General features: G+C 48.3%; 1 protein-coding gene across 4 annotated transcripts in view; it reads right to left on the bottom strand.

The window, feature by feature from the left end:
- DLGAP4 (DLG associated protein 4) overlaps positions 1–13,404 on the bottom strand; it is a 367,380-nt gene that overhangs the window by 187,015 nt on the left and 166,961 nt on the right. Inside the window, exon 1 of one of the 4 annotated variants that reach the window (XM_068263409.1) lies at positions 218–236. The exons of the other annotated variants lie outside the window; for them this stretch is intronic. The gene's annotated coding sequence lies outside the window, so the exon portion shown is untranslated. Of the gene's footprint in view, positions 1–217; positions 237–13,404 lie in introns of those variants that run through there. 4 annotated transcript variants of the gene reach the window in all.

Raw genomic sequence — 13,404 nt, 5'->3', positions numbered from 1 at the left:
GGCGGGGTGGGGCGGAGCTCCGCCCCCCCGAGCAGGAGATGCGTGCGCAGCCTGCGTGCGATCTCCTGCAAAATGCAGCCCCAGGACTTGACGCCAATTGGCGTTAGGCGGTCCTGGGTCTGCCGCCGTGACCACACCCATTGGCGTGGGGCGGTCTTCAAGTAGTTAAAGCAAATTTTTATTTCAAGACACTACTCAGGGTCACTTTAAAGCATACCTGAAGTGACATGACGATAATACTAATTCCAGTAAGACATTCTCTGAAGTCCCTTTCTGTTTTCCAGTACAGCAAGAGTTATTGTCTATGTAAAAGAGGTTTTTTTTGACAGCTTGTCGAATTCAGTCTGGTTTCTTGAAAAGAAAATAGAGGCTGAAACAGTTTAGAAACATTTAGATAAGGCTTCTAATGAGGCTTTACTGCAGGACAATTCAAACCGGCATTACTTCTCTTTCAGCTTAAGATAGCAGAGTTGATTCTAAACAGCAAATGTGACAATGTGATGCAAACTTTAAAATTAAGCTATTAAACTGAAAATAAAAATACGGGACTCATTTTTCTGTTAGTAATGTTCTATTTATCATCCGCACTACACATAGAAATAACTATCTCATAAGTTTATTTTCACTTCAGGTCCTCTTTAAGGTTCACTTAAGAGGGGGATTTTTTTAATTTCCAAGACTTTTCCTTTAAATCGATGTCACAAACAGATCGAGTGCTCTGAAAGTTGACAGGCTGCTGATGTCACAAATGAATTCTCCGGTGCGCGGGGAGCATGTCCCTGCCAGTAAATGAGATAGCCCACCCTCATTAATATGTATAAGAATATATTTTGACCCAAGATGAAGGCTAACATAAACCTAAATCCGGCAGAAACGAGGCAGCTGCAACAACTGGCCTAATGTTTCCGGCTATACGTTGCCTGTTGTGTGTAGCTCCTGTATTATTCTGGACACGTTTCCATGTGAATATTGAGCACAGAGGGTCGCTGTGTGCATCGGCAGCTGCAGACAGTGGTGCATAATGTGCCTATATCATCATCAACATGCATGGTGGACAGACTGAGTGGGAGTTCACAATTCTATGCTGTAAAATGCTCCATCTATGCGCAGAAACTGGAGCCACAAGGCCGCAGCAAAGCTCGAAGATGGATGCAGAGTATGCCTTGTATGAATATGACACATTCTGTTTAGGACATATCACTGAACACACATTAAGAAGTCACAAGCCAATAATGAATTCTACATCTGTGTGGCTCCAGTGTATTGACCTCTATAACACATCTCCTCCCCTCCCCCTCACCTTCTTTTCATCTTGTACTTACATCCATCGCCATGTCCTTCATTTTGTCTTTTTTCTAAGCGCTTGATGCAGAAGTCAGACCCCTTACTGTTTCTTAATTAATATCATTAACGGAATTAAATGTCTGTTTATCCGAGACCGGCATGTGTTACTTGACATCCTGCCTTATCTCGTGTTTTACTGTGTCTCCTGCAAAGCACTATTGTGCCATGGAATTGCCCTATATTACTGCCCTGATTTTACAGAAACTAAATATGGCCATACACGATGCAATACAGCAGGTGTGACCCTAGGATGCACACGGCAACAGCCAATAACAGGCAAGCAGGACAGTTATTTCATATCCACGTGAATAAACGACTGTAGCAAATAGGATTACATTCTTTTATACCTATAGTTGCTTGTTTAATAGCAACAGAATAAAATCCTTAAAGGAAAATTGCAGTTTGTTATAATAATATAGTTGTCTTACATACTTTTGCCCCACAGTAACACATCATCTGTGTAAAAATCACAATCCTCCCCATCCCCACCCTTCCCTGGGTACAGTACAGTTAGTACTAGAAGCAGCCATATTTCATGTTATATCCAGGTCAAAGCAAGCTGCTGCTTATGATCAGTGCAACTCTCCACCAGAAGCTTCTTCCTTTGTTTGCTTTTCAAGCAGAGGCTTATGTCTGCTCTTTACCCACATAAACCTACATACCGACTTGACAGTGTGAGAACTGAGGGCACGTACACATGCTAGATTGATGGCAGCTGTGGTGGCTGATAACGACCACCTCACCGATAATCTGGCATGTGTACAGCAGCCCCGACCACCACTGAGCCATCGATCAGCCGGGCAGATTAGCTTTGCCGAGCATAGAGTTAAATCTGTGGCTCTCTGCCCCCCCCCGACACACACACACACACACACACACACACACACACACACACACACAGCTGCAGTGCTTGCAGCAATATGTTTACCTCTCACCAACTAAGTGAAGAGATGAATGGGGTCAGGTAACTGGCTCAGTGCTCACAGAGAAAGACAATGACCTTATATAGGTGGTTAGGGGTTGGAGGTGTTTGGACAACATCCAGTTACTTGGTTTGTCCTATAAAATTGCAATGTTGCCTTACCAGGAAAAGGAATGTCAGGACCCAGTCAGTAAGGTACTTTTAATATATTTAGTCCAAAAAAGTACAGAAGTGCAATGCACATAACTGTGTGCATTGATAATAAATGCAAATGTGCTACCATATGCAGAAAGGGGGAGGCTGCAAAGGAATTAATTTTACCTCATTTTGGACAGCTAAATAAATAAATGTACTATTTAACTAATTATATTCCTTTACGGCTCTAAGGCCCGGTTCACATTAGCGATCTGTGCCAAAAGGATCCGGTGAGCGTATTCAGTCTCCGCTTCACCGGATTTAGATGGCTCAGTCCGTGGCCCGGATCTAATCAATGATTGATCGGATCCATTTTAACTCAGCAAATACATACCTAATTTTCAGTAGTAGCCGGCGGTAGAGGGTTCCTTTTCTTCCGCTTTGACTACACAGCGCATCATGTGACTAGTCACATGATGCGTCATGTAATCACATGACGCGGAAGAAGACGGAAGTCTCTACTACCGCCGACTACTACTGAAAATTAGGTAGGTATAAACCCTCCCTTACCCACCTGCCTGGCTGCTGCACCCTCCCGTCGCTAGATTCGCGTCAGCACAAGCCTCCATCCCCCGTGGAACGGTCCGTTTCTTCAGTAGTGTGAAGAAACAATCCGTTTTACATTGCCCCGATGCTGCAGTATTTTTTGTCCGGATCCGTTCTGCTGGGCAGAACGGTCCGTAAAATTAGGGCCTGCAGCATTTTTAGATCCGTGGACCGGAACGTACGGAATGTATCCGTACCAACGGACGCATGTGAATGGTAGTGATGCTCAAATACCCCTTTTTAAAATTCGAGTTTGGTCGAATTCGAATAGTAAATTATTCGAGGTCAGTCGAATATTCGAGTCGAATAATTTTTACTATTCGATTCGACCTCGGACTTCGAGCTCACTATTTGAGTCGGTATTCGAGCTAACTATTCGAGCTGACTATTCGAATTGGCCTTAAATAGCTTCCCAACACTTGTTTTGAGGGTTAATGATGCAAGAAACATATTTTTTTCCAAGTGACAACAGCAAGTGATTATGTGGGGATGTTCCTTTAAAAAAAAAAAAAGGTGAAAAGAGAAGTTGTGTCCAGAATTTTGTTCAGTACTGTATATACTTCTTCTTCTTCTTCTTCTTTATCTTCTATATCTTCTTCTTCTTCTTCTATATCTTCTTCTTCTTCTTCATCTTCTTCTTCTTCTTCTTCATCTTCTTCATCTTCATCTTCTTCATCTTCATCTTCTTCATCTTCTTCATCTTCATCTTCTTCATCTTCTTCTTCATCTTCTTCATCTTCTTCATCTTCATCTTCTTCATCTTCTTCTTCATCTTCTTCATCTTCATCTTCTTCATCTTCTTCTTCTTCTTCTTCTTCATCTTCTTCTTCATCTTCTTCATCTTCTTCTTCATCTTCTTCATCTTCTTCATCTTCTTCTTCATCTTCTTCATCTTCTTCATCTTCATCTTCTTCATCTTCTTCTTCATCTTCTTCATCTTCATCTTCTTCATCTTCTTCTTCTTCTTCTTCTTCTTCTTCTTCTTCATCTTCTTCTTCATCTTCTTCATCTTCTTCATCTTCTTCTTCATCTTCTTCATCTTCATCTTCTTCATCTTCTTCATCTTCATCTTCTTCATCTTCTTCTTCATCTTCTTCATCTTCTTCATATTCATCTTCTTCATCTTCTTCTTCATCTTCTTCATCTTCATCTTCTTCATCTTCTTCTTCTTCTTCTTCTTCATCTTCTTCTTCATCTTCTTCATCTTCTTCTTCATCTTCTTCATCTTCATCTTCTTCATCTTCATCTTCATCTTCATCTTCTTCATCTTCTTCTTCATCTTCTTCTTCTTCTTCTTCTTCTTCTTCATCTTCTTCTTCATCTTCTTCATCTTCTTCTTCATCTTCTTCATCTTCATCTTCATCTTCTTCATCTTCTTCTTCATCTTCATCTTCATCTTCTTCTTCATCTTCTTCATCTTCATCTTCTTCATCTTCTTCTTCTTCTTCTTCTTCTTCATCTTCTTCTTCATCTTCTTCATCTTCTTCTTCATCTTCTTCTTCATCTTCTTCATCTTCTTCTTCATCTTCTTCATCTTCTTCTTCATCTTCTTCATCTTCTTCTTCTTCTTCATCTTCTTCTATATCGTCTTCTTCGTCACTTATTTCTCTTTTCATTTTTTTTTTTTTAAAGAAATGCAGCTATTTTTGAGCGTAACAACAAATAGCTGGTGGCGCACGCATGTTGGAAGCGCCATTGTATGTGCTCCCTGGCAGTGGAAACACACAGACAGCAGGAGGTAAATTTAGCAGCAGGAGGAGGAGGATGAGTGTGTGGCAGCATGCAGTCAATGAGGCAGGCAGCGTGACATAATAGCCCTGGTACCTAGCGGTGATACCATGGCTGTAAATAAACACAACAGGAGGTCCCAGACAGCGGTCGTGCAGCCCACATTGTGTCCAATACACAACTGGGACAACACAGTTTTCAACCCGGGCACCTCAGAAAAATTAAACCTTTTTTTGTAATGGTTTTGTAGTTTTGGTTTTACAACCAATTACACAGATATATAGCTATTTTTTGACGTAATAGCTGGTGGCAGAGTGGCAGCAGAAGGTAAATCTGTGTACCCTGGCGGTGGGAAACACAGACAGACAGCAGCAGCAGCAGGAGGAGGAATGGAGGAGAGTAATTATGTGAGCAGCTATTGTTTGACGTAATAGCTGGTGGCAGTGTGGCAGCAGAAGGTAATTCTGTGTACCCTGGCAGTGGGAAACACAGACAGACAGCAGCAGCAGGAGGAATGGAGGAGTAGTGTGAGTGTGGCAGCAGGTAGGCAGCGTGACATAATAGCCCTGGTACCTAGCGGTGATACCAGGGCCGTAAATAAACACAACAGGAGGTCCCAGACAGCGGTCGTGCAGCCCACATTGTGTCCAATACACAACTGGGACAACACAGTTTTCAACCCGGGCACCTCAGAAAAATTAAACCTTTTTTTTTTTTTAATGGTTTTTTGGTTTTTGGTTTTACAACCAATTTAGCTATTTTTGGACGTAATAGCTGGTGGCAGAGTGGCAGCAGAAGAAGGTAATTTTGTGTACCCTGGCAGTGGGAAACACAGACAGACAGCAGCAGCAGGAGGAGGAATGGAGGAGTAGGCGAGCAGCTATTGTTTGACGTAATAGCTGGTGGCAGAGTGGCAGCAGAAGGTAAATCATCTGTGTACCCTGGCAGTGGGAAACACAGACAGACAGCAGCAGCAGCAGCAGGAGGAGGTATGGAGGAGCAGTGTGAGTGTGGCAGCAGGTAGGCAGCGTGACATAATAGCCCTGGTACCTAGCGGTGATACCAGGGCCGTAAATAAACACAACAGGAGGTCCCAGACAGCGGTCGTGCAGCCCACATTGTGTCCAATACACAACTGGGACAACACAGTTTTCAACCCGGGCACCTCAGAAAAATTAAACCTTTTTTTGTAATGGTTTTGTAGTTTTGGTTTTACAACCAATTACACAGATATATAGCTATTTTTTGACGTAATAGCTGGTGGCAGAGTGGCAGCAGAAGGTAAATCTGTGTACCCTGGCGGTGGGAAACACAGACAGACAGCAGCAGCAGCAGGAGGAGGAATGGAGGAGAGTAATTATGTGAGCAGCTATTGTTTGACGTAATAGCTGGTGGCAGTGTGGCAGCAGAAGGTAATTCTGTGTACCCTGGCAGTGGGAAACACAGACAGACAGCAGCAGCAGGAGGAATGGAGGAGTAGTGTGAGTGTGGCAGCAGGTAGGCAGCGTGACATAATAGCCCTGGTACCTAGCGGTGATACCAGGGCCGTAAATAAACACAACAGGAGGTCCCAGACAGCGGTCGTGCAGCCCACATTGTGTCCAATACACAACTGGGACAACACAGTTTTCAACCCGGGCACCTCAGAAAAATTAAACCTTTTTTTTTTTTAATGGTTTTTTGGTTTTTGGTTTTACAACCAATTTAGCTATTTTTGGACGTAATAGCTGGTGGCAGAGTGGCAGCAGAAGAAGGTAATTCTGTGTACCCTGGCAGTGGGAAACACAGACAGACAGCAGCAGCAGGAGGAGGAATGGAGGAGTAGGCGAGCAGCTATTGTTTGACGTAATAGCTGGTGGCAGAGTGGCAGCAGAAGGTAAATCATCTGTGTACCCTGGCAGTGGGAAACACAGACAGACAGCAGCAGCAGCAGCAGGAGGAGGTATGGAGGAGCAGTGTGAGTGTGGCAGCAGGTAGGCAGCGTGACATAATAGCCCTGGTACCTAGCGGTGATACCAGGGCCGTAAATAAACACAACAGGAGGTCCCAGACAGCGGTCGTGCAGCCCACATTGTGTCCAATACACAACTGGAACAACACAGTTTTCAACCCGGGCACCTCAGAAAAATTAAACCTTTTTTTTTTTTAATGGTTTGTTTGGTTTCGGTTTTGCAACCAATATAGCTATTGTTTGACGTAATAGCTGGTGGCAGAGTGGCAGCAGAAGAAGGTCATTCTGTGTACCCTGGCAGTGGGAAACACAGACAGACAGCAGAAGGGCAGTACACAGCAGCCCACTGTAGGTGTAAAATGTGTGGCTGCAGGCGACGTAATAGTCAAAGTGAACCAGGCTGGCTTAGTGAGCAGGAGCCAGGAGGTGGTAAAGGGTGGTAAGGCACATTAACGATGGTTCCGGCAGCCAGTTCATGTCCCCCTCTCGCCGACAACAGGGGCCAGGAACTCGCCTTCCACCCACGCCTGGTTCATCTTGAGAAACGTCAGTCTGTCCACAGACTTGTGAGACAGACGTGAGCGTTTCTCGGTGACCACGCCACCAGCTGCACTGAAGCAGCGCTCGGACAGCACGCTGGAAGGGGGGCAGGACAGCACTTCCAGGGCGTACTGCGCTAGCTCGCTCCAGATCTCCATGCGCTTGACCCAATACTCCATGGGATCAACAGGGGCATCGCTGTCAAGCCCGCTGTACGACCCCATGTAGTCAGCCACCATGCGGGTCAGGCGCTGGCTGTGACCGGAGGAGGATGCTGCTGCATGCATCTCCTCTCTAGTCACTGCTGCCGGAGCCTCTACAGTCCTGTAGAGCTCGTGGCTGAGAGACAGCAGGTCTGTGGGGCGCTTGCTGCTGCTGGATGCAGGCACCTGCTGCTGCCTCTGTGCTGGCTGCTGGACAGTGGGGGTGGAAGGCTGGGGGAAGGCTTCCTCCAAGCGCTCAACAAGGGCCTGCTGCAAGCTCCTTATTTGTTGCGCTGGGTCTCCTCCTGCAGGCGGCAGGAACTGGCTCAACTTCCCCTTGAGGCGTGGGTCCAACATCATGCTGATCCAGATGTCCTCCCTCTGCTTCATCTGGATCACCCTGGGGTCCCTGCGCAGGCACGCCAGCATGTGCGCTGCCATTGGGAAGAGGCGGGCCACGTCTGCTGGCACATCGACGTCAGTGCTGTCCTCATCCTCCTCCTCTGCCGCCTCATCCTCTCTCCACCCCCGCACCAACTCAGCTGCGCTGTGCTGATCCCCCTCATCAGCAGCCAGGTCAGGGACCTCCACCAAGTCCTCCTCCTCCTCCCCCTCAGAGGTGGACTGCGCAGCTGGTTGCCGCTCCTGCTGGTCCAAGGCTGCCGCTCCCTGTTCCAGCAAACCATCGAGGGCCCTGTTCAGCAGAGAAACCAGGGGCACCCACTCGCAGACCATAGCATGGTCCCTGCTCACCATGTTTGTGGCCTGCAGGAAGGGAGCCAGCACAAAGCACACCTGCTGCATGTGCCTCCAGTCATCATCGGGGACGATGGACGGGATGTTGCTGGTCTTGTCCCTTCTCCGAGCTGCGGAAACAGTGGCCAGGGCAAGGTACTGGTTGACAGCGTGCCTCTGTTCAACCATACGCTCCAACATCGCCAGGGTGGAGTTCCAGCGAGTCGGAACGTCAATGATCAGCCAATGGCGTGGCAGATCCAGCTCCTTTTGCACGTCTTCCAGGCTCGCACAGGCTGCAGCCGAGCGCCGGAAGTGACGCACAACATTCCTTGCCGTTTCCAGCAGTTCGCCCATCCCCTGGTAGGTGCGCAGGAACTTCTGCACCACCAGGTTCAGCACGTGGGCAAGACAGGGGATGTGGGTCAGGTTTCCCCTGTCTATGGCAGCAACCAGATTGGCCCCATTGTCGGACACCACCTCTCCGACTCTGAGGCCTCTGGGGGTCAGCCAAATCCTCTCCTGCTCCTGGAGTTTGGCCAACACGTGGGCTGCCGTCAGCTTGGTCTTGCCAAGGCTGACCAAGTGCAGCAGCGCTTGGCAGTGGCGGGCCTTCACGCTGCTGCTGAGGCGGGGGGTTTGGCCAGGTGTGGCGGAGGATGGCAGAGGATCGGAGGAACCCGCTGCAGTTCCCCTGACCCTGCGGGGTGGCACCACCCACTGTGTTGCTGCTGCTGCTGCTGCTGTGCCCGCTGCTGCTCTCCCATCCTCACCCCCTTCCACCAAGCTGACCCAGTGGACAGTGAAGGACAGGTAGCGGCCTGTCCCGAAGCGGCTGCTCCAGGAGTCCATGGTGACGTGGACCCTTTCACCAACCGCGTGCTCCAGCCCTCGCTCCACATTGGCCATCACAAAGCGGTGCAGTGCTGGAATGGCCTTGCGGGAGAAAAAGTGTCTGCTGGGGAGCTGCCAGTCTGGGGCTGCACAAGCAAGCAGCGCCCGCATGTCGCTCCCCTCCTGCACGAGCGTGTACGGCAGGAGTTGGGAGCACATGGCCCGTGCCAGCAAGCCGTTCAGCTGCCGCACGCGACGGCTGCTGGGAGGCAGAGCCCTAACCACCCCCTGGAAGGACTCGCTCAAAAGGCTCTGGCGTGGCCTTTTGCTGACACGGGAATCACCAGACACAGCGGAGGAGGCCACTGAGGACTGGCTGCCAGAACAGGCCTCAGTGTCGGCGGCAGGAGTTGCAGAGGGGGGAGGAGCAGTGCGTTTCCGCACTCCTGCTGGTGCTGCTGGAGGAGCAGGAGGGCGGGTGGCTGCTGTTGCTGCTGCTGAAGGCTGTGCAGTGATGGGTGTGGTGCCACTGCCAGCACCAGATGCCTTCAGCCTCTGGAACTCCTCATGCTGGTGGAAATGTTTAGCCGCAAGGTGGTTGATCAGCGAGCTGGTGCTGAACTTTAAGGGGTCTGCACCTCTGCTCAACTTCCGCTGACAGTGGTTGCAAGTGGCGTACTTGCTGTACACAGTGGGCATGGTGAAAAAGCGCCAGATTGGTGACAGAAACATCCCCCTACGGCATGGAAGCGCTGCTGCCTGTCTCCCTGTGGTGGTTGGGGGGGGGGCTTGGGTGCGGCTGGTGGTGGTACTGGCTGATGCTGCTGCTGCTGCTGCTGAGCCTGAGACACCAGCAGGCTGTGGGTCGCTGCCAATGCTTGCAATGATGCGCCTCCTTGCAAGGCCCACAAGCGCATCCTCCTCCTCCTCCGAGCTGCTGAGGACGACATCCCCTGGAGGTGGTGGCACCCAGTCTCTGTCTGTCACCGGGTCATCAACATCATCCTCCCCCTCCTCAAACATGTCCTGCTGGGATGATGACCCCCCAAACTCCTCTCCTGATGCATGGATGGGCTGCTTGACTGTCGCCACAGTCTTGCTGTCCAATCCCTCATCCCCCAAAGTGCCCATCAGCATCTCCTCCTCAAAATCGCCAACAACAGCAGACAATTGACTCATCATGCCTGGGGTCAAAAGAGTGCTGAATGAGAGGTCGGCGACTGACGGTGAACTGGCCTCCTCCCCAGACCCTGCTGGGCGGCTGCTGCGAACAGGGGTGGTGGTGGTGGTGGTGGTGAGGGTGGAGGCCTCGGATGCAGAGCTGATGGCGGGCTGCTCATCCTCCGTCATGAGTTGCACCACAGTGTCTGCATCCTTTTCCTCAATGGGACGTTTCCGACCCGGCTGGAGGAAAATCGGAGCAGGTGCTACACGCTGCTGCTGCTGTGTCTCTGCAGCGTGAGTTGCAGATGCTCCTGCTGGGCGGCGCCCAAGGCGTCCACGGCCAGTGGCTATGGGAGGAATGTTAGCCACTGACGCTGCTGCTGCTGCTGCGGAACTGTGCATGGTGGCGCGCCCGCGGCCGCGGCTTGCCACAATGCTGCTCCCTCTCCTCCTGATTCCCTTGCTGCCCTTCCCCTTGCCCAAACCGCGCTGGCTGCCACTTCCAGACATCTTAAATGTTTTGGGCGTATAGACAAAAGTTTTGTAAAAGGGCGGGTGAAAAGTGGGGTACTTTAATGGAGTGGGTTGGTTGGTGAGGTGACTGAGTGAGTGACCCCTAGTACAGTAAGTAAGTAGTAACAGTCAGGAAGTACAACTAGCAGTTACAATAATCAGTAGTAATCACAAGTAAATTTAGTGTGTGTACACTCAGACAGTGAGTGCACGCACGCAGGAGCTAGTAGCCTATGAACACAGTGACTGAGTGTCCTAGACTCCTAGTACAGTAAGAGTAAGTAGTAACAGTAAGTAGAACTAACTAATTACAATAATCAATCAGCGATCAGAAGGAAATGGAGTGTGGGTGGTGTGTGTACACTCAGACAGTGAGTGACCGCACGCAGGAGCTAGTAGCCTATGAACACAGTGACTGAGTGTCCTAGACTCCTAGTACAGTAAGAGTAAGTAGTAACAGTAAGTAGAACTAACTAATTACAATAATCAATCAGCGATCAGAAGGAAATGGAGTGTGGGTGGTGTGTGTACACTCAGACAGTGAGTGACCGCACGCAGGAGCTAGTAGCCTATGAACACAGTGACTGAGTGTCCTAGACTCCTAGTACAGTAAGAGTAAGTAGTAACAGTAAGTAGAACTAACTAATTACAATAATCAATCAGCGATCAGAAGGAAATGGAGTGTGGGTGGTGTGTGTACACTCAGACAGTGAGTGACCGCACGCAGGAGCTAGTAGCCTATGAACACAGTGACTGAGTGTCCTAGACTCCTAGTACAGTAAGAGTAAGTAGTAACAGTAAGTAGAACTAACTAATTACAATAATCAATCAGCGATCAGAAGGAAATGGAGTGTGGGTGGTGTGTGTACACTCAGACAGTGAGTGACCGCACGCAGGAGCTAGTAGCCTATGAACACAGTGACTGAGTGTCCTAGACTCCTAGTACAGTAAGAGTAAGTAGTAACAGTAAGTAGAACTAACTAATTACAATAATCAATCAGCGATCAGAAGGAAATGGAGTGTGGGTGGTGTGTGTACACTCAGACAGTGAGTGACCGCACGCAGGAGCTAGTAGCCTATGAACACAGTGACTGAGTGTCCTAGACTCCTAGTACAGTAAGAGTAAGTAGTAACAGTAAGTAGAACTAACTAATTACAATAATCAATCAGCGATCAGAAGGAAATGGAGTGTGGGTGGTGTGTGTACACTCAGACAGTGAGTGACCGCACGCAGGAGCTAGTAGCCTATGAACACAGTGACTGAGTGTCCTAGACTCCTAGTACAGTAAGAGTAAGTAGTAACAGTAAGTACAACTAACTAATTACAATAATCAATCAGCGATCAGAAGGAAATGGAGTGTGGGTGGTGTGTGTACACTCAGACAGTGAGTGACCGCACGCAGGAGCTAGTAGCCTATGAACACAGTGACTGAGTGTCCTAGACTCCTAGTACAGTAAGAGTAAGTAGTAACAGTAAGTAGAACTAACTAATTACAATAATCAATCAGCGATCAGAAGGAAATGGAGTGTGGGTGGTGTGTGTACACTCAGACAGTGAGTGACCGCACGCAGGAGCTAGTAGCCTATGAACACAGTGACTGAGTGTCCTAGACTCCTAGTACAGTAAGAGTAAGTAGTAACAGTAAGTACAACTAACTAATTACAATAATCAATCAGCGATCAGAAGGAAATGGAGTGTGGGTGGTGTGTGTACACTCAGACAGTGAGTGACCGCACGCAGGAGCTAGTAGCCTATGAACACAGTGACTGAGTGTCCTAGACTCCTAGTACAGTAAGAGTAAGTAGTAACAGTAAGTACAACTAACTAATTACAATAATCAATCAGCGATCAGAAGGAAATGGAGTGTGGGTGGTGTGTGTACACTCAGACAGTGAGTGACCGCACGCAGGAGCTAGTAGCCTATGAACACAGTGACTGAGTGTCCTAGACTCCTAGTACAGTAAGAGTAAGTAGTAACAGTAAGTAGAACTAACTAATTACAATAATCAATCAGCGATCAGAAGGAAATGGAGTGTGGGTGGTGTGTGTACACTCAGACAGTGAGTGACCGCACGCAGGAGCTAGTAGCCTATGAACACAGTGACTGAGTGTCCTAGACTCCTAGTACAGTAAGAGTAAGTAGTAACAGTAAGTAGAACTAACTAATTACAATAATCAATCAGCGATCAGAAGGAAATGGAGTGTGGGTGGTGTGTGTACACTCAGACAGTGAGTGACCGCACGCAGGAGCTAGTAGCCTATGAACACAGTGACTGAGTGTCCTAGACTCCTAGTACAGTAAGAGTAAGTAGTAACAGTAAGTACAACTAACTAATTACAATAATCAATCAGCGATCAGAAGGAAATGGAGTGTGGGTGGTGTGTGTACACTCAGACAGTGAGTGACCGCACGCAGGAGCTAGTAGCCTATGAACACAGTGACTGAGTGTCCTAGACTCCTAGTACAGTAAGAGTAAGTAGTAACAGTAAGTACAACTAACTAATTACAATAATCAATCAGCGATCAGAAGGAAATGGAGTGTGGGTGGTGTGTGTACACTCAGACAGTGAGTGACCGCACGCAGGAGCTAGTAGCCTATGAACACAGTGACTGAGTGTCCTAGACTCCTAGTACAGTAAGAGTAAGTAGTAACAGTAAGTAGAACTAACTAATTACAATAATCAATCAGCGATCAGAAGGAAATGGAGTGTGGGTGGTGTGTGTACA

This window comes from Hyperolius riggenbachi, chromosome 12 (assembly GCF_040937935.1).
Source record: "Hyperolius riggenbachi isolate aHypRig1 chromosome 12, aHypRig1.pri, whole genome shotgun sequence".
NCBI lineage: Eukaryota > Metazoa > Chordata > Amphibia > Anura > Hyperoliidae > Hyperolius > Hyperolius riggenbachi.
Note: the sequence above shows the minus strand (reverse complement) of the source record. Positions and strands in the feature narration are given on the sequence as shown.